The sequence below is a fragment of the Ischnura elegans genome, chromosome 9 (genome assembly GCF_921293095.1).
Source record: "Ischnura elegans chromosome 9, ioIscEleg1.1, whole genome shotgun sequence".
Lineage (NCBI taxonomy): Eukaryota > Metazoa > Arthropoda > Insecta > Odonata > Coenagrionidae > Ischnura > Ischnura elegans.
Window position 1 is genome coordinate 91,420,127 of NC_060254.1, and position 26,498 is coordinate 91,446,624.

Sequence of the window (26,498 nt, forward strand, 5' to 3'; positions counted from 1 at the left end):
TACAAAATTGATCGTTATCGGTATATAGATTCACATCACAGACTGCATTGTATTAATAGTTTTTTGTACTGATTCATTAACAGCATAAATAACTGTATTGCTTTCTCTGTACGAGCACTCACTCTTCCGAAAAGACAGACCCCCCCTTCCAAAAAATAGAAGACTAGGTGAGCGCAACTATCTTGCCCTTTGGACACGAATGGGTCCCTTTCGGTACTGCAATTCCACTAATAAACTGGGCTGATGATAATAAATTCCGTCTCTCCATCTCTCAACGCTCTGTGCTCTACCGAATCCCCTCCTTGTTTAACTCCATAGCTTCAAAAATCCCTTCCGTGGACCTATTTTCCTCTGCTACTAGTTACAAAGCCACCTTAAAATGCCATCTGAGTAATTCACCATTGTCTAATCATTAGTGCCCCTTCTTATTTAAAAATTTTGTTTTCTGTTAGTTTTTTTATAGTGCTATTTTTGTTATCTTTTAGGTGTTATTTATTTAAGGAACAGCCAATGTAAAGGCCTTTGTGCCGTTTATGGTGATTAAATAAATAAATTACATGGCCCAAAAGTTGGTTTAGAAATGTTAAGGTAGATTTCACCTTGGACTAAGTCACAGGGTAGTTAAACTAGGTTGGGGAAGAGGAAAATTATTTTATATCGGCCACTTAAGATTTTATTTGGAGTTCGCAAATGCTCCACACGGATTTGAGGACGAATTACTGCGGCCAGGGACTGTAAGCTGATGTAACCCACTAGGATACCATGATTCTAAAATTATATTGTGGCGGAACTAAATCCTTCTCACTCCTCAATTAAAAGCAAACCCTAGAGAAAGATGAAGCCCATGTAAAAATTGTGACGTCAGAAGAGATCCGGTTCAGCACCAATCGCGTACCGTGCTAACGCGACTGTTTAATTACATGGGAGCTGTGTGTGACATCAGCGACTACTCGCGCCACTCTCCAAAAAAATGGAGGGATAATCTATAGATCGCTGCCAAAAAACCCGAAAAATAAGCAATGAACAGATCAACAGAAACTTGCAATTCTGTTATCCCCTTTGGCAGAATTAAGCTTTGCCCACTTGCAACGATTTAACCACTGTTTTTAAAGGTTTCCGCTATTCTAAAGACATTAGAGCGACCTTCGAATGTAATACTATCTATTGTTGAAGGAATCCTGAATATTCTTGGACAGAGTCCAGGTGGAATAAGCTGGGTTGTAACCTTGATTGTGTATGTCTCCCCATTTAATGAATAGAATGAAAGGGGAGAAGCTTTGTTTTAACAATGCCTGCGTTCCAAGTTTCAAGAGTGATTTATGCAGTTCTGCGTGTACAAGCAAACTTCCCTTTGTTAAAATCAAGGAGGAGAATGTATGAATGATATTAGAGTCATTAAGTGCAAAAGACCGCAGCTGTTCTCATGTCACACGGCGTTAAATTCTCCATTATGTTACCATGAAAATTATAAGATAAATTTATAAATTTATTTTAGAACTTGCGGAATAGTGAGCAGAGGTATCTGGGCAAGAAGTCGCCAGGAGAATAATGACTCGAAGTATACGAAGCACACATGAATATAATACAAATAATTTAGACACGCCTAAGTACTTAATAATTTCAACTGAGGAAGTTGAGTTGGCGGACACCGACTTGTCAAAGTCGTACTCCACACTATTCCTAAGTTTCGATTATTATATTAACATTCTTTACGAATCTCTTACAGTATTGACTTTTATTCGCGACATCGGCTGAAATTCTGAATGCTAGTCCGTCGCTCTTGATCCACGGATGCTATTAATGCCTGACAGTAGCTGTGTTCTTTAATGAATAATTCTTGCTTATACGCGGAAAGTGTTTGAAACTTACATTGCCTGTTCTTTATTCCAATATTCTATAGCATCAATTGTTTACATATATTTCATATAATATCCTTAGAAGTCTCGCATATCTCGAATGATGCGAAATTTTGCTTTTGGTGAACAACTTATGTCAATCAGAAGCAACTATGGTTTCGACGGTAAACGTCATTTTCTGGTGAGGAATACATTGGTGCACCATCTTAAATACTAGAGGAGTAACACCATGGTCGAGTTTTAATGAAAATAAATTCTGTGGAAAAACAAATATTAAGTTATACTTCAAAATGTTCAGCAAATTCCATAAAGTATCGCCGGAAATACCAACTTCAAAAGTGTGACGTCTATCCTAAACTACCAGCTTTTGACTATTGGCTTAGAAACGTAGCTAATTGTATGTAATGAAGATGACTTAGTTATCACAAATTCAACACCAATGAGATGATCCCGGGATCGACTGCAGGGGCGCAGCCAGGAATTAAGGCTGGGGGGTTTAGGTGCAACTAATACCGGGGTGTGTGGAGGTATGGAATACCCACCAGGATAAGCAGTAGGTGCGAGATTATTAAATTGCGGAATTTTAAGATAAACGGTTCAAAAGGGTGAGTTTTACGGCTTTCTGAGGGATATTTTATTAATCCTTACACTGTTCTATAAGTAATATCAATCCAATTAAGTAAATTGATCAAACTTATATATTTCTCTGAGCTCTGGGGGGGTTTTAACCCCCAAAATCCCCCCTCGCCGCGCCACTGATCGACTGTATCATTGAGCTCGGATGTGGGACGAAGGCCCGGCCAGTAGATCCCAATGATTGCCCATTGAAGAAAGGGATATCCCCTCTGCCCAAGCCACCCCTCCCCTCCCCAAAAAACACCCACCAATCACTGCTTATTTTTCTTCTTTCATCGCTATCACACATCGGGGAGGAGGGGGATGGGGAAAGAGTGATGAGAGGGCCGGTAGTGGAGGGAGGAAACGGTCTCAAGGGAGTGGGGGTAGTTGCGTGCTTGGCGTAGACCGAAAATACCCTTCGCATCTGGCGCGGGGCGAAAATGTTGCGAGTTAGTCCCCGTCCCTCCCGCGGGAAGCGCGTCCGTCGCGCCCGCGCGAAACCGTGTGATCGTTGAGAGCGATGCGGCTGAGGAATTCCATAGAGGCGTTAATTCGTAAAAAAAATGGTGGGGGGATCGTTTGTTATGAAAGTGTGAAATCAGAGTTTCATTCAAGAATTTCGTAGTTCGCTGGCGGGAAGAGGAATATATATGGCGAGGGATCATCTAAATTCAGACGCTCGCTTGAAAATTATATACATACATATATTCATGATGATGAACGGGATGATACCCACGTAAACAAAAGATGATACCCATGGTAATTGCACGTTGGAGCAAGTGATAGGACAACGAATTTGAAATGGTTTGCCTTTGCTTAGAAAAGGACAAGGATTAGGAAGGAAACATATGGTGTTTTTAATCTTTACTCCTCGAATTCAGAATCAGGAGTGAAAAAATTTATTCAAATCCCATCCATGGCCTCGTAAAGAAACGTTGGGGTCCGAAAATATTCTCCAAAATATTTCTACCGTTTCTCAAAAGATGGCGTTCGCACTTGGATAAGCAAGTATTAACTGTTCCAAATTTACGATCTCAACAGCAACACCGGAAAAAATCGTGTTTCTTGAAGTGTCACCTCAGCACCTTTCTCAGCATGTTAACTCCTAACTTTAAAAAGTCAGAAAATCAAATCTTGGGAGCGCAAGTGGACCACGGCACAGTTAGAAAATGTTATCATGGTATAGTTAGGAGAATGATGCACTTATAAATAGCTCACCGCCTGAAGAAAAACATCAAAGAGGCATTAAATTACATGAAAAAATCCTATCACAAGGACATAACGCGCATCTACTCCATCAAATCTTGTGAGTGAGATGAAGCTTACCAGTTTAAAAAATAGGATTTATTATATGATTGCTTTGTGTAGGGATTGGTGTTTTTTTAAATGGTTGTTTTTTTTTCATTTCTCATGTTCTTATATTACCACTTATGGAGAAGAAATGGTGAATTGATATGCAACCATACTTCACACAGACACAGTCACAGGGGAAGGAAGAGCTGGCAAGGGCGACGGCCGACCACATTGCGCTGCTCTCCTTATGATTAGACTCAGACGCGCTCTGCGACGGTGATATTCTTGGTGTCTCCAATCTTGGAGAAGATTGAGGGAGGGAGGGAGGGAGGTGGTAGGCCCTCCTTTAGGGAGAGAGAGAGAGAGAGAGAGAGGTGGTAGCAGGAGTGGAGGGGGGAGTAGGGACGAGAGACCAACGCAGATGGCGCGCACTTCGAGAGAGACTGATCTTTAATGGGCGGAGACGCACGCACCGCCACTGATGGACCAAGTCGGTCATTATAGTGATGTCGATCACCGTTCACCATCCACTTATGCGATTGAACCTCGAGTGGAGGATCACTAACAATGTCAATCGCAATACCCATGTCGTTCACCACCATTTTTTCATATTTTTGCTTACCCGCCCTGCTAAAAATTTCCATGGAATGTTTACTGTAGCAAGTGCAAAATCCTACGGAAAATATCGTCGTTTACGAAGAACGTGTACCGTCTCTAACGAAATTTACGGAAAATAGGAACATTTTTCGTAAATTTCGATCGTACATTTCGAACTAATCTGATAAAATAATTATAGTTTAACTCACGCATGCCATTGATGTTTTAGTCCTTAAAATATGTTCCATAGAACATAGCATCCGGAGACTCCTTTTTCTCACAATTTATACCGAGTACGGCTTCATATTCTGTAGAAATAATTTATGTAGGAATAATCTGAGCCCGTGATGTACCATCCGTACCGTAGGATGCAGGGACTTCTTTAAAAATAGTGGAAAATTTTAATTTCATATTAAACATATCAGTTTACACCTGCTTCGAGGCATTGGTTTCAGTGAAAGTAATAAAAGGAAAAGGTTGTCTTAAGAGTTCCAGCGTAATTTTACCACATTATGTGCGTTTGCCAACGTGAAATGTCACAAAGGGGAACTAATTATATTGAAAGTAGTACCAAAAGTCAATTTACCCCAGTGTTGTATCAAGTAGTAAGAATCATACGTACAAACAGGATTTTGGCGACGCCACAAAACAATCGCCTTTTGGTCAGTCAAACTTCGAAACAAGAAATAAGCAATGCTCAATTCAATAAAATATATATGTACCAAAAATTATAAGATATATAACTAAAAAGAAATTCACGAACAAGTGATGTGATTCGCAAGGTAGTACTTAAGTTCGTCAGAACGAGATTTCGTGAAACTTGGAAAGAATACCCTACGTAGAAAGCAACCTGAAATTCATTATTTAAAGAATCATTCGTTGACCTGCGTGCATGGATAGCCTGTTTGAATGTTGCGCATGATTTCTCCCGCTATCCAATACGTCTATGCCCATTTCTTTATTTTCTCATTTCGTTAGCAATGATGATCTCATCCGAGGTCTTCCTTTTTTTTCTATTTACTACCGCAATGACGACTTCTTCAAATAACCCTTCCGAATAGACTGCCAATCCCTTCCTCCGCCAGTCTCATGAAAATTCTACCTTCTCCCACTCTTCTCGGCACACGCTCATTAGTTATTCGATCGATCCAGTTGATATTCATCCTCAGCATCAAAACAGGTCCAAGAGCACACCTACACGAATCCTGGGCTACTGGATTATGCGTCACGAAGGAGCAGAAGCATCGTTCACTGTCCGCCGTGACAAGGCAAGGAAGAAAGAATTCATGCGTGAAAAAATTTGCATACTAGTCTAATTATGGAAAGTGAGATCATCTCATACTTTTTTTTCTATCACAGCCATTCCATAATGAGTTGACAGCTTTATTTTCAAGGTTTGGCTAAGAAAAAAATGGTTTCTTTTGTCGTATCGCTTTATGTATACTCAATGATTTTGGCTGGTTAAGATATTAACAAAGCTGGGATCACACGTCACCCGCTTCGCTGGATGTCAAATGTCAGTTACAGGGACTTCGAGAAGTATGGTTGAATATCAATTCACCAATTCCTCTCCACAAGCGGTAAAGTCAGAACATGAATAAACGAAAAAAAAATCAACCATCAGAGAACACACCAATCCCTACATTAGACGATAACAATCAGATTATAAATCCTTTTTTTTGCCGGTAAACTTCATCTCACTCATAAGATTTGATCGAGTAGATACGCGTTATCTCCCACTGATAGGATTTTTCCATGTATTTTAATGCTTCTTTGATGTTTTTCTTCGGCCGGTGAGCTATTTGGAAGTACGTCATTCTCTTAACTGTACATAGATAATATTTCCTCCTGTATAGCAATCACTTACCTCCGGGTTCATGCCGTATAATTTGCAGTGCTCCCAGCTTTTCCTTCTACAATTGCTCTCTCTCTCTCTCTATCCGATCTTAAGGAAAAAAACTCGACTAGTTGTAAAGGACTACCAGCAGAGACCAGTTATGGCCAGTACGTATTTTCTCAATGCATGGAATTTTCTTAAGAATACGTTTATCAATCCTGCTCTATATGTCAGCAGTTACAGCAAGAAAGTGCTGAATATTGAAGTCGCCTCCAATTTTTAAACATTAAACCGCCACCAGAATGAAAGCACGTAATTGTCAAAGCTGTATCGATAGTTTTTAACTATCAATCGTGAATAACATTGGACTAATTGCGTCTTCGCGTTTTTTTTAACGCGTTGATTGAAAATGGCAATTTTTCTAGCATTCAAGCTCTTTAGTTGTGATGAGATTTAATAGCCTAAAACAATGAGTAACTCACTTCATATTTGAAGAGGCTTGCATGAATTCCGGAAAATTTTTCATTTACATGGTAAAGGTAGATTCAAAGGCAACGAAACTCACAAGCAAGTGAATGGCCCATGAGAAGTCGGATATACGACTCGAAAACATGCTTTTTCCAGATGTTCGCGAGTTTTAGGCTTTTGTATCGGAAGCAGAAACATATCGGCACAAACAACATGATTCCGTTGCATCATGACTGTAGCGAATGAGATAACTGAGAGAACAATAGAAAAAAAACCCTAAAGTATCTTTTTAAACGGAAAATAGCATTTCCGTTATTAATATAAATGACAGGGAAGCCCTAATTCCAAATAGTTCTTAAATTTAATTGCCGTGAAAGCTTTCGTGTCAACACTAAAACGGCATTGCAAAATCAGTGCATCTGCACCCCAAATCACCCCAGCGTGATACTTCGCGACTCTACCGACCTTTTCTTGATTCCGCAGGTGCACGGAGGATTATTTGGGGGGGTGGTGAGGGGGGGAGTAAGGGGGGTCTTCCTTTGACGGCGGAGGACGAGAAACAGACAGGGCGCGCCCGCCCGCCTATAAATAACCAATCCGCTCGCCCTCCACTAGTCTGATATCCACAGGGGAGCGAGCGAAAGATATGGAAATACTCGAGTGCTTTGAAAGAGCCAGCGACATCCTCGCAACGCCAAAAGGACTAGATATTACTCAACAACAACGCTATACGTACTGGAGTCAATTTCAATAGAGTCGACTCGAAATGATTCATTGAAATAAACTTCAATGGTGACGGTTATAGAGATACATCCTATACTCAGCAAGCTGACTTAAAAAAAGAACCAAACAACTTGGCCAGGTCCTTTGATGAAATTCAGTATCAATAGAGCGTATCTACTTTCTTAATTCGCAGCCTGAGCCAAAATAACTGTGAAGGATGGCATTACAGGCTGATTACAGAAACGGAAAAGCAAACTTAGAGAAATAAAATTTATTTTCAACAAAAAGGATCCATACGACTTTTCCCTTCGCCATGGAGGTTCTAAGCAAAGTTAACGACAGATAGCCGAAGCTTACGCAATCTTCTGAGTTCATGAATTTTAATTACCTATTAAAATAAGCATAAAAAATAAAATCACACTTCAACAGGTACAGTATAAGTCATATCTTGGAGCGTGTAACTGATGCTTTGGAAAATATCTCCCCAACGGCAAATATTTAGTAATAGGACTCGACGCCATTAGAGTTTTTAATTTCATACTGTGAACGATTTTCCATTTCTGGAAAAGAGGGGATTGCGATTGCTAAGATTCTATGCATTCCTTTCGGAGATATAAATTAAATTGTAGGTCAGTATCTGGGATTTCTCGGACGTCTTGTAACCTTAACCACGAAGGATGGATGTGAAGATATCGGCTCAGTAGCGCTTCTCCTCCGCCTGTCTCCTGGTTGGAGACGATCAAAGAGAAGCCTACATCCTTTTTTTTAACACAAATATTCACGCATATCGGAGAAAGGATGCAGTGTGAGGAGATGAAACGTGTATGAGGACTAGAGGAAGGGAGAGGGCGTGTTGATTGAGCGTGGCCGTCCGTCGATATATCGATAGCAGCGACCCTTTGAAAGTTAATACACTCGGGATTATTTCGGGAAGGGAACTATTTAAACTGGCTACACCATGTGTTGGATAACTTTTGAGCAGTACTCACCATATATTTCTCTGATAGCGAGGATTTGGGTGGCGAATCCATAAATTCAGCGAGTAAATATTTACCGTGGTCTACGTGGCAAATGACAGATCAAAGCTAACGGGACCGGTCCACTCTCCCTGGAGTCCAAAAAAAAAATCACCTATGGATTTCTTGAATCCCGTTCCTATTTTAGAACGATGGTTTCCGATTGCACAAAAAGCAGAAACAAATCTTGAAAATTTATATTGGAGAATTTCATCAAGTGGTCAGCTTTTTTGAATAAACACTTTTCTATCCCGTACATTGATACGATATTCCAGTTGCATGATGTATATGACCGCATTCAAATAAATCGTTAGTAGAGTAATACTGCAAGAAGAGCGAAATCAGCTCATTAAATGATAGAGCCTAGAATAAGCTTAAAAGTTAGGGCTCTACACTAATGTATAACAGAGGCGACGCGACGTTTCCTGGGTCACCGAAGTTATAAACCTGAATAATACGTAAAAAACTGTACTTATTTTGAGATACATTATCAATATGCTAATACTTTATCGAAATAGAGACGCGCCAAGCGGTATTTTTGGACATGAGATGCGACGGGAACGTTATAGGGACTTGCCTACCTTCAGAATGTAAGGCATGCAAGAAAATCAGCAAAAGAAACAAGGCACCGGTAGGCGAATAGAATTTCTATCTGAGCAAAATAACATAGTCATTGAGTTAGAAGAGACATAAGATGACAAAGGCGTTTGCTAAATTTTCTTCAACTAACTTAGCTCACGTAACAATGTTCATTTCACCATTATCTCCAAGAGGATATTTATTGCTCATTCAATACGGCTGAAGGGAGATAATTATTTAGCAATGCGACTCCTTGTCATTGAAAGTTCTGCAGGCATTCCAAGCACGCGCGAAGAAAGGCTTGGGGAACACACCTGTGCAGTTTCCTTAACCACGCCCCCTTCCTCGGAACACCCACCCGCAATATAACGACATTCACCACCCGTATTTTTTTTCAAATAGTTTCTGTTCCAAGCCGGTGATGATACGATAACTGGTTCTACGTAAATGGGAAAAGATTTTAAAACTCCGAAGCCTGTGATCTAAACCCGCCCCCACCCATCCGAGAATAATCCAAGTGGTTCAATCGATATAAACTTTGTAGCCCACGGCGATGATTTATTTACGTTGAGTGGTAATTATATTTCCATAAACTTAGCCTCATTTTAGAGAATGGCTTTGAAATGAAAATGCTTTTTAGGCTTTTTAATATAAATTTTTAATAGTTTTAATCGAAAATTGGGTATTTTTATGACATAATTTCCTGTCTATGCTAGCCTCAGCTTTTGAAAAGCGTGCAGCGACGTCTGATGGTATTCTCCCATTGTATCTGAGGACAAAACCTCAGTTTTACTACAAAAAACTGAGTTTTTTCCGAAGATTAAATTAAATTTTCAGATTCAATCTCGAGGAATAGCACTGATAAGTTATGAAACCGATAGTTAGAGATACGTGAAAATCGCACTTTCATTTTTATTTTATCGCACTTTCAATAACAGTTTATCGTATTTTGTAGCGTAAATTTTTTATTTTCATAATGAGGTAGATGACGATAAAATGTAGTGAAACACAGTTATATGAAAAATACAGAATATTTTAAATAATTATATTGTAGAACAATAATACATTAAGGAATAAGACATATAGTGGCGGAGGTATAGCTTGCCCGCGCCCACTTCTAGTTCGCGGCCACGTCCCGTCCGCGGCAGAGCCCCAGCCAACTAGCAGCTGGCCAGTCGCTCACATGCTTTAAGCGGTGAGTGTCGGCGGAGTATTTAAACTGCGCTCGGCACAAAAAGTACGAATTTTGCCGTCGAAAAGGCAAATTTGCGTAAAAATATCATAAAAGTCCAGTCATCGCATCTATGTAGCATTTATTTGCGCACATCGCATCTATATCGCATTTGCGATTTTCGCGCATCTCTACCGACAGTTTATATTGTCACGAATGAAAATTTGGTTAAAACTCTAATTATAACCCCCTTTTAAATTCGAGCCGATCTACGGTCAGCGCCGCGAGGGACCGCTTTTGTAGACCCATTTCAATGTGCGGGACTCGAAAGGTAATACTGGTCCCTTAAACTTGTTGCGTCATTGCCCCCTTACTGCGCATAAAACGCACAATCAAAACCATTGAAGAGGTGGTACATATACTCATCGGCAGCTGGACCATTACCCAGTATATATTGGATCATATTTGAGGGAGAACAAACCAACGAACATCTCTAGAAAGCATGAAGAATCCTCCATTGTTATAATCTTCGTGATAGTTACCAAGATTAGCTATGAAGATACGACCATTTGCAACTCAAATTTTTTTTCAAATACATAGTTTTGAGTCCCTGCCGGTAGAGGCACGGCGGTGGCGGTCTGTTCTCTCTTCCTTTCTTTTCCTCGGCGCATTCATGCGGCCGGCCACGCGGTATCCTCCCCTACCTCCCCCTTCCACCTGCCGATTGCCCTCATACCCTCCTCCTATCCGGCCGCATCCAAGGATCCAACAACCAACCGGCCCCCGCCGGCGGCCGTCCCGGATAATTCGCGCGCTCGCGGCTGAGGTCGCCTCCGAACACCCTCCTCCCCCCCCGCCAAGGCCGCGAGCGCGCTATATTATAAATGCAGGCGAGAGAGAGAGAGGGCCGTTTGAACTTGAATGGCGGAGCGGGAAGTTCCGCGTTCCAGTTCCAGGAGCACGAGAGGGAGAGGCACTACACGTTCACTGCCTCCACGCAGTCTATCGTAGCGTCATTTGGCGAGAGAAGCTAGGAAATTCCCACCCGGTGATAAAGCGTCACACTTCGTACAAGTATGGAATCATTACAATGCATGATCGCTACCCGCAAATGTTGAAAAAGGCCGATAGGAAAAAAACCATCATCGCTTCAGCAACAATACCTACACCGCCCAGTTAACAACAAGGGAGGGCATAAAAATGACTATATAAGCGTTATCTATTCTAAAATGATTAATATAATGAATGCTAAGATACTTCTATGATGTGAAGTAAATTGTTTACAATACCTATACTAAAAAAACGCTAATTTTTTAATCGGCTATAATTATTTCATTGGCAGCATGAATTATCATAACTTAATATAATCTTAGGTAAAATAATTCTATGTTCGGTTTATGGGCACTCTCTCTTTTTCTACATATCTAATGACAATTTCTTTACTTCCTTATGATTCCTTTCTTAACCCTAGAATTGCATCACAATTAACCGCTGGGTACCTATACACCAATTATTGCTTCATGATAACTAATATCCACTAATTTTTAAGCTCATGAAGATAATCGAATTATTTGGGGCACATACCGATGATGCAGTTTCCACTCCTGCCTACTGAGGACCTCCTAGCCTCCTGCATGTCTTTCTCTCCGTCCCACCAATACTCTTAAACCATTACTCGTGCCTCAGAGGAGTTTTAACCGGGAATAATCGAAACAATTGCTGATTGGATCATTTCATCGTTTCATTCCAGCTCTCGGTAATAGTCGTCGTTATACAATCATAAGGGCTTTAAACGATGGGGTGGAGGATAACTGTAATAAAGTGAGTGCATGAAGAGCGTTCGAGAGGATCTTAATTACCCACGTCTTTAATTCTCTTTTCAATTCTCCTCTCCGTGCGTGCCGTTGTACCCGCTGCCGTTTCTCGGGCGACGTTCTCACTTTAAGACCCGGAGCGACTCTGAATAATTATGAGCACTCGACGAGGAACAGCTTTGATACGGCCGACGACTAATTTGCAGCGGTTTTCGTATTCCTTCCTCGCCCGCGTCATCTCTGCGTTTGTAAAACTCGCTTTGCAGGAGGTTCAGCTGGGAGGTGCAAGACTCAAAAATCACGGGAGCACGGACTCGTGCATTGGCATTCTTTCTGGTAACTACCTCGTCCCAAAATGTTCAATATGAATCACGTCTCGTTTTGTTTCTTTTAAAGTGACCAGCCGTTCTATCTATCTCAAATCATAATGAGACAACACAGTGAGAAATGAAACAACTTGGAAACTTGGCTCATCCTATCTCGAGCTAATTTCCACTATTCTAGGTGGCTAGTCCCCTGCGTCTGATGTATTTTTCTTCATTCAATTTTCGAATTTTATTCATCATTCATTCCTGTTTTTTTTAAATCGACTCTATTTTAAAAGAGTTGAGAAAATTTTTATATTTTACTAAATTTCACTTTTTACTAAATCTATGGATACAGAAATCAATAAAAGTTGAGGGTCATACAAATTGTTTTTACCTGATATGGAATCCCATAATGTTACGCCGTAAACAACTCTAATTTTGCTACTATAGATAGCGATGCTAACGTTACGCGCGAAGTTTAATTGGAACCCAACTCTTAAAAACTTCAAAGATTAAAGACCGCTCGCAACTAAAAAATGAAGGAATAATTTACATTATCAATTCTCGAGCTCAATTCAGCTAAAATGAGTGGTCCATTCCCTGCGTCTGAAGTTCTTTTCTTCGCCCATACTTCCTACTTCTACTAAAAGGAAGGCAGTCATGCTGATTATTGTCCGCGTGACGGCTAATGGACATTTTCTTGACACATTTTTGAATTTACATCTGGAAAAAAAGTTATTTCGGGTGGTCAAGATAAATGGGACACCCTGTATAATGATGGTAACCTAAACACAGGCCCACCTTCTAGGTTACCTGCCTAAAGCACCTAATATTTTATGTCTTTGTTCGCAAATAATATGGTGTAATGAACATTATTATTATCATAAATAAAACCTACAGAAGGAAATCGTAGCGATTAAGGCCCTGAAATCATGCGACACCACCAGGATTTCGCATCATTTTCCAGCGAAGCGCTTACTCATGAGTGGATGCAGATTGCTCCAAGTTGCTCCATAATGGATGGGATGTAGTTCATCGAACAAATAGGTACGATAAGGACTTAGAGAGGATCTACCACTTTCAGCGGACAGGGTCCGTTGATTCGTGAGTGAGCGGTGAGAGGGGAGGGGGGGTTGCGAGCTGTGTGTGTCACGACGGTCACGATTCGAACGGCGCAAGTGATCAAATTACATCGCCGAGATGACCCCGCCGCCGCGGCGGAGGAGGACATTAGTTTTCGAGAGCCTCGGACCCTGGCAGGACGAGGGCCCGAGTGATTCACTTGCCCACTCGAACTCGACCGGGAGCATCCACGCACTAATGAAAATATAGTATATCATCATCATCTTTCTCCGCCATCGCCTCATCTCGTATAACCTCCCACCACCCGCCATCCATCTACGCAGCCAGCCACATCCTGCTGCAGCGGCTACGAAGGCGGTCCACCTATGCACGTGTCCCGCATATATCTATTGTGAATGTGTGTGTGAGTGTGTGTGCCCCGGCAATAACATAATGGGTCGTGTAATGGATGCCCCTTCAAAGGGGAGGGACAACCCCCCCCCCCCCTCCTTCCTTACTGCCACTCTCTATCTATCAGAAGACGAGGGCGCGAGATGAGAAAATTACCCTCTCATCAGTCACACGAGAGGGAAAAAGGCATTGAGGGTCGAGGAGGGGGGGGGGCGGTGAAGTGGTGGATGGGAGGATATCACCACGGCAACCGGCACACAGCTACACAAGAGTATGCCACGTCGAAAGCGCACTGCGAGGGCACTTGCCTCCCCGCATTCCATCATCAATACGCAAGACATTGCACGAAAATGAGAGCGATAGATTAAAACTGAGAGAGCCTATCCTTGTTTTCAACGCGACCACGGATATCACCCAGCTATGTCACCAAAGTTATCTTACCTTTTCACCACATTCGAATTTGTACAAAAAATGAACGAATCTTGATTTCGCTCTGTTTGAAATGAAATTCCTTACTCGCACATAAATTATGGAGGAAAATAGTAATCCGAGAAATTAAACGTCCCTCGATTATGGTATGAAACGCTAAAAACACTCAAATTGCTGTACGATAATGTAGTCGAGTAATATCAGTATGTTTAGTCCCCTTAGTGAAATAAAATTATTTCATACAGAAAAGCCGTAAAACGGAAAAAATGATGTGACAAAATAAGATAGAAACCGCGAAAGCAAACTGAATGCCTAGACTAGACTGTTACTTGGCGTCTCTGCAATTAAATGACTTTTCCGCTTTTATGCCGAGCTCGTTAAACTGCTGCTACAAATAGACAAAAATGAAAAGTCATTTCAAATCTGTCACTAGGACCGACAGTGCTAGAAACTACGCTCCCTCTTCTAGATATAGGTGTCACAAAAGCAGTGGCGCAGCGAGGGGGGGTTTTGGGAGATAAACCCCCCCCCCAGAGCTCAGAGAAATTTTTAAGTTAAATCCATTTTACTTAATTGCATTAATATTACTTATAGAATAGCCTAAGGATTTATAAAATATCCCTCAGAAAGCTGCAAAACTCACTATTTGTTCTAAAATTTTTCTGAGGACGGGCCCCCGCACCATCGATTACCCTGGCGGGTATGCCATACCCCCAGACACCCCAGTATTAGTTGCGCCTAAAACCCCTCCCAGCCTTTATTCCTAGTTACGCCCCTGCACAAAAGAACCATGGCACATAACCACCTCAAAGAGCAGTAGGAATCTCAATTCCTGTGGACTGAATGATGTTTTCCGCTGTCTCATCTTCCACCAGCCGCTTACCGCCATTGTGAATGCTCCGAGACATTTACGCAGAGCGATAAAAGGATAGAAGTTTTTAACGGCTTTCGGACGTTCCTCCACGTCGAGATGCCCTCTGCCGACAAGTTTCTTCAGCCCTCCCGCGGGATCCAAATGGTTAGGCCACTGCTGGCCTACAGACGCAAGCAGCATGGAAAGAAATTTCGTCGCCACTGAACATCGTTACGTGGAGGAATCTCACGGGGATGTTAAAAACTTCGAGTTAAGTTCCACAAAAAAATCGGCTCTAAGGAGAAGAGAATTCTCAACGAAGAGGCTCTAAAAAAGGAGTGTAATGGCATTTTCCGAAGAAAGAAATACGGGCCTACACCCTGAGATGAACGAACGAATGTTTTACAATAAACTACCGGTGCATCGATTGAACGAATGGAGATGCAACAGCAGATTATTCCGTCATCCGAATAAGGCGCAGATAAGCCGTAGGTAAGCTTCATAGGAATGCATTTCTCTAATGAATGCCACGAAGGAAATATTTATGAATCCTTGATAAAATGCATACAATAGAGGAATGAACTGACTTGAAGTTTCAGCATTACTCACGTAGAATCTTCCATTGGTATTTAGTGGTTAACTCTTTTATCTCGAATTCTATGATACCACCTATGTTAAAAAAATCACTAGACAATTAAGGGTTGATCTGGAGTTTGGATGATTACCATGTAAACATTCAAGAGCTTGCTGCGGTTGATGCATTGATAATAACGGTCAACAAACGGAAGACCGTCTCTTTTGCAATGGATACGGTGTCAGAGATAGGGGCGATTATTCAAATATGGTACAAAACACGACAGATTAAATGGGAAATAATCAAGCACATTACCGCCCATCACGAAAATTGAATAATGTAGCGACACAACTAGACTAAATAGGCGCAATCCTTCTCGGGGGGAATCAATGGTGCAGCGCATCATTCCATCACCGGCCACAAGCAGGACGACGCGACGCCACTCGCACCGACCAGGGCTCGAACGAACTTAGAGGCACGCAGGACAAAAGGCCCTCTCCACTTGGCATGCGCGGGTGCTTAATTGGGTTGGGTCAAGAATGCCACGCAAGAGAGGAAGAGCGCATGAAAGGTATAAATGGGCGAGGCGGGTTTAGCTTGGACGGACCAAGCAAGCCCCGTCGGTGCGTCTCTCTCACTCTCTGGTGGGGATCAGAAGGACGAACCCTCCTCCTGTAGGAAGAGGAGAAGGTCTGCTCGACCGGCCTCGCATATTGAGTGGAGTGCCCCCAGGGGGTGGGAAGGAGGAGGGAAAGCGGGGGTGGAGGGGGCAGGAATTCCCTTCAATTGACAGAGCGGGGGGGCCAAGGGAGGAACCTTGTCGGACGCCCGCCATCGGCGTAAGTAACAGCGCCACCGCCATCATCATCACCGCCACAGCAATCCACCCCATACCGCCTGCGCATCCTCCGCTACCCGACAAATACTATTTAATGCGGCAATAATTTTAATGGTGATACCGAATGCAAAGCACGCAGCCGTCTCCCACATGCTTGGCGGAGCCCTTAAAAAAAAAGTAATCTAGGCGACTCGAATTGAGGTCCCTCCAGTCCAATAACGCTCCGGGAGCAGCGATGAGCGCGATGACTAAATAATTTGGTGCGTGGGCCGACTTTACAAGGAGTGAGCTAAGGATTCTAAGTTATACGGAGATGAGGGGTACCATCATCTCGAGCCACCAGAATCCGAGAAGAGATTTCATACTCATCGGCGATTTAGTCTTGTGCTTTCTCTTGCATTCTGCGACAATGTTGGACCAGTCGCCGCAAACCTCATTCTTCCACATCTCTTAATATCCGTAGAGGCTTCCTCAATCTTTCTCTAAATCAGCAGTACTCAACGGTAGTCCGCGAGACCCTTTGAAATGATTTGAAGGGTACTTAAAAACGCTGCCATTCAATGAGAATTTTAAAACAAGACGCGTCGAATGAGGTTTGATGTGATTCTTATGTAATACTCAAAGGTGTATGGAGTGTTTTTTTACGCAGACACGTTTGGCAATTGTGTGTATATGAATTCCTTTCATGCTGAGTGGTCCTCTCTCTTCAACGGGTGGGGAATCAAACTCTACATTATGCACTAGTCATATCTTAGAATTCATCATTTCCGGGTCTTGATCTTTATCTTCTGCTACTTGCATGTCCGCTGTATAAATTTTTAAACATCCTCTCCTTCCTACGTGGCCTAATTGTATTACCTTGCTAATTTTATTCAACTTCTACAAGGAGTGCGTAGTACTTGTAAAAGTACTTTATTCTGCTACAATTTTCAGACGAATGCAAAGTTCTTCCACTTCCCTATTTAGAGACGTTTGCGTAACTCGGCTCTGAGGCAGGTTGAATCGTATAGATGGATCTTCAATCTATTTTTTACAGCGCAGGTTCATTTCATATCCCAACCTTTGTTTTTTTTTTATAGCTACGGATCACGTCGCTTCAAAGTGACTTCAGAATACCTTCGGCCAGAGAGCTGCAGACCTGCGGTCGTTACGGTGTATCGGTGGATCAAATCGAGAAAGCGCCGGATGCAGAGGCGACCAGAACTGACAGGAGCGTTGACAGATGAGAGGTAGAATATCCCGAAGGAAACACGACGGCCGCCGCAGATCGAACGAACGAAGCCTCGATTAAAGCTCGCTACTTGAGTTACGGCGGGCATAAATTATCAACTACCCCGGACATCAATTTTCACCTCCATTTCTGGCCCAGAGACATGCGCCCAGACTATAAGTCATCTCGGAAAGCTAAGATTTCTTACGAGTGACAAAGTAAAATGACTCACCGATTCGCGCCCACGGAGGTGGGGGAATGGTTGGACGTGAGAAGAATAAGAGACTGATCCCATCAAGGAAAACGAAAAAGAGAGAGGTGGATGAATTCGTGGAAGTGATCCGTTAACCTAACCAAAACCCAGAACATCTCTAAGCATACAACCCCCCAAAGAAACCAAAAGCACGCACGGCAAGTGTAACGGCACTGATGAAGACAGCTAATAGGATTGGGAGAGATAGGAGAAGTATTTATAAAGAAGAAAAGGATGGCAGAAAATCATATACATTCTAAGCGTCGTTAGCAATACCGGATAATAATTTAAGCAGTTTGACAGAAGAACCATGGGCGTGCCCAGCGAGGGGCAGAAGGGGGCAGCCCGCTATTGTATATGATCGCAAATGTCTTTAAGGTAAAAATAATATTTTTTCAAGCAAATAATTTAAAAAACTAATAAAGAGCTTTTACAGTTTCCTTAAAGTGTTGATTAATTCACCTTTTCCATGCTTAAATCCTACCTACAACTAGAACAACCATGGCTTGCCCCCCCCCCCCCTAGTTTTGATCCTGGGTACGCCCTTGAGAGGATCTCCTATTCTTCAATATATCGATGATTATTTCACTTCTACGAACTACACCCACTATATAAGAGTACTGACCGTCACGGCAAATAATCCCGACCCTTTATTTCTGATTCCATCAACTCTCATTCCAGTTTTCGCCACAAATATCCCCAATGCTATAATCACTAAATCACCTTGGGAAATTTCGGTTTTGAAAACGCCTCCCTGACACCAGTGTGTCAACACTGAAGGACGCGATTCATGAAGATTCAGTCAGGTTTGAAGGAGGCGAAATTTCATAAATAATTCATCCTTGAGATCGGAGATGCCAATCAGCGAGAGCTGATCTGAATATAGGAGAAGACTCCTTCGCCAGCATTACCGAGACACACTCGTATTAGGCCACAGCCACTGATCTGATCGGCAGAAATCTCGCAGGGAACTACGTGAAAGCGAAAGGCGAGAGCGCATACTGTATTCAAGCATGCATCCTACGCAGAGTATTTGCATTTTCCATAGCAATCCCCCCACCAACGGGACGAGATTTAGGAGAATAATTCACGATATGAAAAGTAGCACGGGCGTTTAACAATTCATTGGAATCAAGAATGCATAAAAATCCTTAAAATTTGTCAAAATATAAATATTTAGCCTTTATTATCAAAAAGAGCTAGTTGATACTGGTAATGTTTTCGAAAACCTAAATTAAATAGTATATTTATATAGATATTTTTGCAGTATAAACAAAAGCAGATGCGGTGAATAATTTCTCTCCATTCATTGGAATCAATAATTTATATCAAACAAACCACAATCAATGGGTTGACATAGATATTGATAGTTAAGGGATGATCAACTAGGACATCTTACAGTGTTGTCTTTTTAAAGGAAAGCAACTTTTGCCATGGTATCACCGTGATTATTACGAATCGATGACATGGAGAATGACTCCACTGCCGGACTATGGCTATCAACTCGATTATGAGATGAGAACCTTTCTTCTGTTACGTAATAATTCTGTAGCCGAGAAACGTACAGAAGCCCTGCGAAAAATGAGTTCCCCTTGCGGTTGATTCGAGAGAGCCTGCGGATTTGAGGTAATACCGGTTCGACGACAGGTTTTGGAACTATGAATACGTCGACGATCCATGACACAGTGAAGTTTCACCGACAGCGCGTTTCATTACCGTATTCCATTTCCCAATGACTTCTTCCAGCGTTCATATTGTACCAAGTGCATTGGTCTATCGAGAAATCAAGTGACAATTAATGACTTCTGAAGAAAATGATAGGCGTTTTGCTTTTTTTAATATACGATGGACTATCTACGGCCAAACGAAATTATATTTGAATTACTAGAAGGCATATTTGCGTAGAAAATCAGCATTAATTCACAAGAATAAGATTAAAATGACTACGCCAAATGGTATTTTCCTAAAATAATACTTGCTCAAGCTAGTCCACCTAAACTGAGACACTAGCAAGGTAATAACTAGCAATGCGAAATAATCTACAGGCTTAAATTTACTATAATGGAATGATTGGGGTACGGTATGGCTGAATTCCCGTGACAAGACTGTGCACTGGCACGCAGGCATTACCAAAAAATGAAAAAAAAATTGAGGATTTGCCTAAGGCGTGGTCTCAATTGGCTGCTTCTGAAAGAAATTTCCCAAAACTGAGCCAGAGAAAAATCAAAGCGTACGCGCGAGTCTCAGCTGGGCGCAGCTCACTAAATACTAGCTCCCGTGCCAATGAGATTGCTCTGTGCAAGGATCTATGTGGGCAGGTGTCCAAGAGGATAGAAGGCGTTTCGATGAACTGCGTTTTGCTTTCCTCCGAACACCATGAGCCAACTGCGGCCAAATAAATTTTAAGTTCATAAAGAGTGCATCATATTAAGGAATCATAATCAATTCACTGAACTTGCATGTCGGCCCGTGAGCTAACATCATTTGACTGGACCAAAAATCCCCGCATTTCGATAATTTTTTTTCGGGATAGTGACGCGTCGACTCATTTTTGGAGGACGAAAGTTTCGAACGCATTCCATCCTCCGTATTCGGGTCCAAATAAAAATCAATCACAATGGACTCACAATGTAAAAGAGAAAACTTTAAACAAATAGTAAGAAAAACGTAAAAAATAAAACAATATTCAACAATCCTACCAAATAAAAAAAAACAAAGAAAGGTTGAATTCGTGGAGTGCATTCATATTACTCGATGTTTTGTGTCGGTAGGGTTATTTGCGACTTTTTCCACGATTTTAGATGCGGTTCGGACCTTGCCATCACATTAACAAAAATTAAAAATCGCTAAAATTCGCATTCCCCAAATTCAATGAGCCCTATCTATAGGGTACTTATCGAGAGGACACGTAGAAAATGTAGCGAAATTAACACTTGTAATTTTCCACGATTATAAAATTCATTATCGACCTAGGTTTCGATGTTACTACATCATCGTCAAGGTACGAAATGGTTAAAAATGGTTGGTAGTGCATTCAATTTATGAAATTTGAAATGAATGCACAACACACCTTTCTTCCCTCTTAATAGCTTCGGTAGATATTGCTTCTTGATTTTCGCGAATGCGAATTTTGGCGATTTTACACTTCTTTGATGTGATGGTAAGATCCGAACGCCGTCGAGGAAAAATCTCATTTAACCCAACCAAAACTAAATATCGTGCGAAATTGCAAAAAAAAATTTGCCCTCAGCAGTTTCACCCCCTAAAATCAAGAAACCCCGTTGAGATGTTGACAAAACAGGGGAATCATTTCGTAATCCCAGGTCGGGAATAAATTTTTATATTCGTGAAATTTGTACGTGTTTATTACAATATGGAAAAATTCCACTCCATCACGCTTGCATCTTCGGATTTGCGTAGAAAATAGGTAAGGGGCGTGATGGGTTCTGAGATCGGTCGTTGGGCTGCGTGGGAAGAAGTCGTGGAGGAAGACTATGGGAGAGGAAGGATGGAGGGTCTGAGGGTAATAGGGATCCTCCCCTCCCCAATCATCCAATCTACGCCCCCTTCCCCTTCACATATGCACTAACCTTCCTCACCCATCCCCCGTGACACACTCGGCGACCCCTCGTGACCCCCCTCCACCCCTTTTTTCCACCCACATCGCTCCTCCTAAGGCCAAATGGTGAGAAGCGCATTCACGGATGCACGTGTACAGGACCTTATATGAGCCTTGCAACACCGCCGCACCAGGCAATTGCCACCAAATGGTCCTGCGAAGTACGGGGAGAAAAAGCTCAGCGCGAGTGGCGAGAGATTCCTCGCTCTCGTCACGTGTTGAATGATTGCCATGGCGATGGAGGCCCATCCTAGTGCATTAGCATGTAACCTTCGTCGCATCAGTCTTGAGAATTCAGCGTTCTAAGTTAACTTATGAAAAAAATAGCTACGAGTTTCCATACATAAATCTGTGAGATTCAAGGCACTGCATAACGAAATGACTTCGTAAGCAGTCATGCGCACTGCTTGGGGTAACTCGTGGACTCGCGTCGTATGGATGACCGAAAAACGAGAGATCCGGGTGAGAATTCGGCCAAGTTGAATGATTGTTAACAGATAATTTTATCTTTGCTGTTCACAGGGTGAGGAATCATTAAGGCAGCGCATGTGTATCACGCAATGGAACGATTTCGCGAACCTAGTAACTGAGAATCGGTAATTGCAAACGGAATTAACATCTAGCATGTAAACTTAGTTTTTTCATAGAAGAATGCAAATGCGCCAAAGTTGTGGTAGGAGAACCAATATGTAATACAAGCACCCTTCAAAAAGATAACCTAAACGCTTTTCCTAACCCATTTCGTTATCACTTGAACCAATTTTTTTACTAAAAATATGAAATGATACATTATAATTAGTCGCTAATCATGGAGATACGGAAGAAATGGCATAAAACTTGAAGCTCGATGACTGGGCACCCTAATCACGCATGCCACGAGGCAGAACCCAATTGCTCATTGCTCAATCGATGATAGTAGGTAATAGTTGTGAAAGTGCTATATTTATATGCATGGTAAAAATTAAGGAATTGGGTAAACGGTAATACACCAAGGAATTTAATTATATCAAGGCATTTAATTATAACCAAGCATAACGAATTTAGTTGGCACCGATGCTATTTCTTCTTGGGAAACTTTGGACACCGTAATTTCGTAGAGCGTGTGCGATGGATTATTTAATGTGAAAGTGAAATCACTTAACTTCCTAATATGGAACAACTGCCCCACTTCCACACACGAATTTGTTCGACTATGCTGTCCAAGAAGAGATTTATAACGCAACGTTGGCGCCAGAAACGAACACTGATTTATATGGAGTTCATTGACAGAATTAAAATCAAAATGAACGATATCGCATGCAGTGTAAAAATCGCGGTTGTGTCCATCAGCAATTTTCACTTCATTGGACTCTTTTGCCCCCAACTGGCTCTTTTAAATGATGAATATGCATTGAAGGAATCACTTTCCGTGTATTAGAGCAATTAAATGTAAATTAAAATGGCCAAGAGAAAGAGAGACACCTTTTGCAGATTGAATCGTGACTTCGAATGTCGACAGAAATTTTTTAGGTGCGTCATAGGTAAAAAAAACGCACTATCAAGTGAAATTATTGTAGTACTCTGTGATTGGCCTCGAGCTGTTTTTGGACTGGATTAAATAAATAAATAATTTATCAACATGAGAATCTTAGATCCAAATGCCGAATGGTAGAAAATATGAATTACAGTTTGTCAGGGAGAGCTATTTTCAGACAACTAAGCCCAATCCCATCCAACTGCCCAAATATTGTTGTTCTTCGCGGCTCAAAAGGTTTGACGAACCAGTGCAGTGAACTCATTCCACTGCGAGGAAATTATTTGGAAATATATGATAAATAATTGCAAATCCAGGAATGGTATAATTTTTAGCTCCCCTACGAACATTCTTGAGTTACGATATGGTTATCCTCCATTATAAAGTTCAAATCACGGTGGTGAGAACTCATTATTAAACAAAAAAATCGCATTTAGCAAACAAATTCGTGATTACCCTAATATAAGGCAACAGGAGTTCACCTAAGACTACCAGTGGAATTCCTTGTAAGTCATTAAAATACGTTCATCTCCCTCAAAACCGCGAAAATTACAAAAGAGGATCCTCAAGTCGGGATCTCGGGCTGTGTTGCCATCCTCCGCGCATATAAATGGGTTTACAAAAGCCGCCACTCGCGTCGCTGGCGGACAAAGCGATCCGAGTTTCACGGGGTAATAAGGTATAATTACGGGGTGTTATCCGAAATTTATTTAAATGACGGTGTGATCTATCTAGTCCATCACTTTTCAATGCCATACCTCACAATTACAATCATTATACTGCAAAATATTGTAAAAAAAAGTGGATCGCATTGGTCTCGCCACCGCGCCGCGGGCATTTTTGGAAAACGAAAAAAATGTGATCGAAGTGGCAACAGAGATCAGCCTTCTATGGGATGGAATAGGATAGTTTCCTTCATCAAAGGAAACTAAAGGCATTGACTGCGATTCGTTACCCACCATTAATATACTCATAATATACTAATTATTTGGTTTTAGAAATACCGGTTTAGACGAATGGCAAAGGTCAATTTTAACCGCATTTGAAAAAGGCCAGATTGGCGCCCATGCGATGCCACTCCACGTGGCGTCACAGGGACCTAGTTTCTATAATGAGTAGTTAGGACTTTTTACATCGTTCGAGATTACCAATGCATGCATGAGGCATAGAGCTCAGGGAAACATCTCCTAATAATCACCTATTAAAACTGCCTATGGTCGGAAAGTTTCCTTCGTCCCTAAAGTATCGTCATTTAAACATCTAAAAGCGTGAAATGCGTACTCCAGGAGTAATAATCATTCGATTTAGGCAATAAAAAAATAATAGGACATCACCCTGTTGGGTCTCCTCTTTGCAGTCCTCAAAACGATCGCCATTACCATAGAGTAAGTGTATATAGAGGGCTAACCACACGTACAAAAATCGTATACGTTTTTGGTGTAGTTCTAGAACAATTAACCAGATAGCGAGGAACAATTTTTTGCGATTTTTTTAATTCGCTCGTTCCACAAGTCTAAAAATATATTTTGAAGCAGAAAGGGTTGCTACGTTTAATGGAGACATTAATTATTCTATATCGTTTATAACAATTGTTATAAAAAAATATTTTCTCGAATTTCGGCTAGTTACTTGACTTTTCCGAGTTTATATTCCTAATCCACATTCCGGCAGACTGTTCTTAGGGTAGAGTTAAAACTTGTAGGAAACGTTTATTGCACATTTTTTTCCATACTGGTAAACTTTAATTTGTTCATAACTCAGATTCAACGTTGTTATGTGTGTTTATATATTTTTCGGACGAAAAATCTGTAATTTTGCAGGGTAAAAATCAATCGCCTGCTAACTTTCGTATCTTACGATATAAGTAGGTCCATATATGCTGCGTATGAAATTTGGACAAAACTATTAACTATGCCATTACCTTGCCCGCTAGGAGAGTTGCATTTATATAAACTCTACGGCGTGTTGCATTTCTTCGCAGCGGATTGCATGCACGCCAAAAAATAGACCAGGATGTGCACCGGGGCAGCGCCACCCATGCGAATGTGGGCGCGGGAGCGAACGGCTGGCCGACCGGCTGGCCATTTGGCCTCGCTCCGACAATCCGCACAGACGAGGTGACGCCGCCAGCGGGGAACGCGATAATATAACGACAGTCGACGGGGAGATTGCGCAATCGCTTCGAGCGGCAGAATTCGAACGAGCTGATGAGCTGGCCGAGGGTCAATAAATATCTTTGATACGCAACTGGTGCAGATAGATTAATATCATATGTTACATTTAAATAACTTAATGCTACTTGGAGTCACATAGTTACACTCACCGATCAAAGGCGCTCTCTTCGCCAACGTCTCTTCAGTTCGTTCTCGTTGTCATATTATGATTTCACGAATCGAGGGACTGCAGTCGAGGTTCTACTGATGTAACAGCGGTACTGCAGGATACCTGCGAAAGATAAGGAGAGGAGAGACTCATGTTAGAGAATGATGATACACTTCGATGATTTTTTTTCAGTTAATTTAATGGAAATTAAAATCGCTTTCCACCCTCACGTCCAGCAGGACTCCCTACGGACAATAACGTTGAAAAATGTATTTCCTCAATGTGCTTGAAAAGTGAGATAAAAAACACAACAAAACATCAAAGCCGACAACTGTTGTGCAGCTGATGTTTTACGAAATTAAGCGCCTTTGTTATTGTGAAGGGAGGAAGAAATATTTTGTTCCAGAGGTTGATCGAGGAAGCCATAAAGAGCAGAGTATGGAGGTCGTGCGACTGATTTATTTTATCATAGCGGTGATGATGTCACTCAAGGTCGTCGCAATAACAGAGCTAGCAGCTGTGTAAGAGGGAAGTGATGGTGCATGGAAGTACCTAGTGTTTCTCAGAACCCTATTTGATATGGATGTATTGTGCCCACAAGCTGGGCCATAGAGTCGACAGATAGGAAAATGCAAATCCCGAGAAAAGGTTCGAACCTGCGACCTTTGGCTTCCCCAGTTGCTACGCTCGCTACCGACGCGACGTCTCCAGGGAGGATGAGGGTAGATCGTCAAAAGGGCGGTGTGCCGGACCAGAGATAAAAATTACCGTGAAAAAGAGCTACTCTAGGGGTGCGGTGGTAATAATAATGCCTATCTGTGGCGATATTTTGTCCGAAGAGAAACGATTATTACTAGAACATACTTCAAACCACAGTTTACGGCCTTTTAAAATGCATGCGCAGCTCAAAAATTCCTACTTTATGACATTAAATTTATCTAATACTTTTATTCCCAGTAAAAATTTCACATTTTTAACTTAAGCCACATCTTAATACTCAAATCGTGTGATTCTGTCTTGGTTACCAATGATTCGTAAAGGTAGACAGAGAGAATAGTTAATGGGCCCATGCTGCTCAAATGCTAGCATTTCCATGATGGTAGATCGGAAATGTTTTTGAGCCAATAAAGTAAA

General features: G+C 41.7%; 1 protein-coding gene across 1 annotated transcript in view; it reads right to left on the reverse strand.

Annotated features, from left to right (window-relative positions):
- Nucleotides 1-26,498, reverse strand: part of LOC124166088 (repulsive guidance molecule B-like) — a 104,312-nt gene that overhangs the window by 14,213 nt on the left and 63,601 nt on the right. Inside the window, exon 2 of the mRNA XM_046543711.1 lies at nt 25,366-25,487. The gene's annotated coding sequence lies outside the window, so the exon portion shown is untranslated. The remainder of the gene's footprint in view (nt 1-25,365; nt 25,488-26,498) is intronic.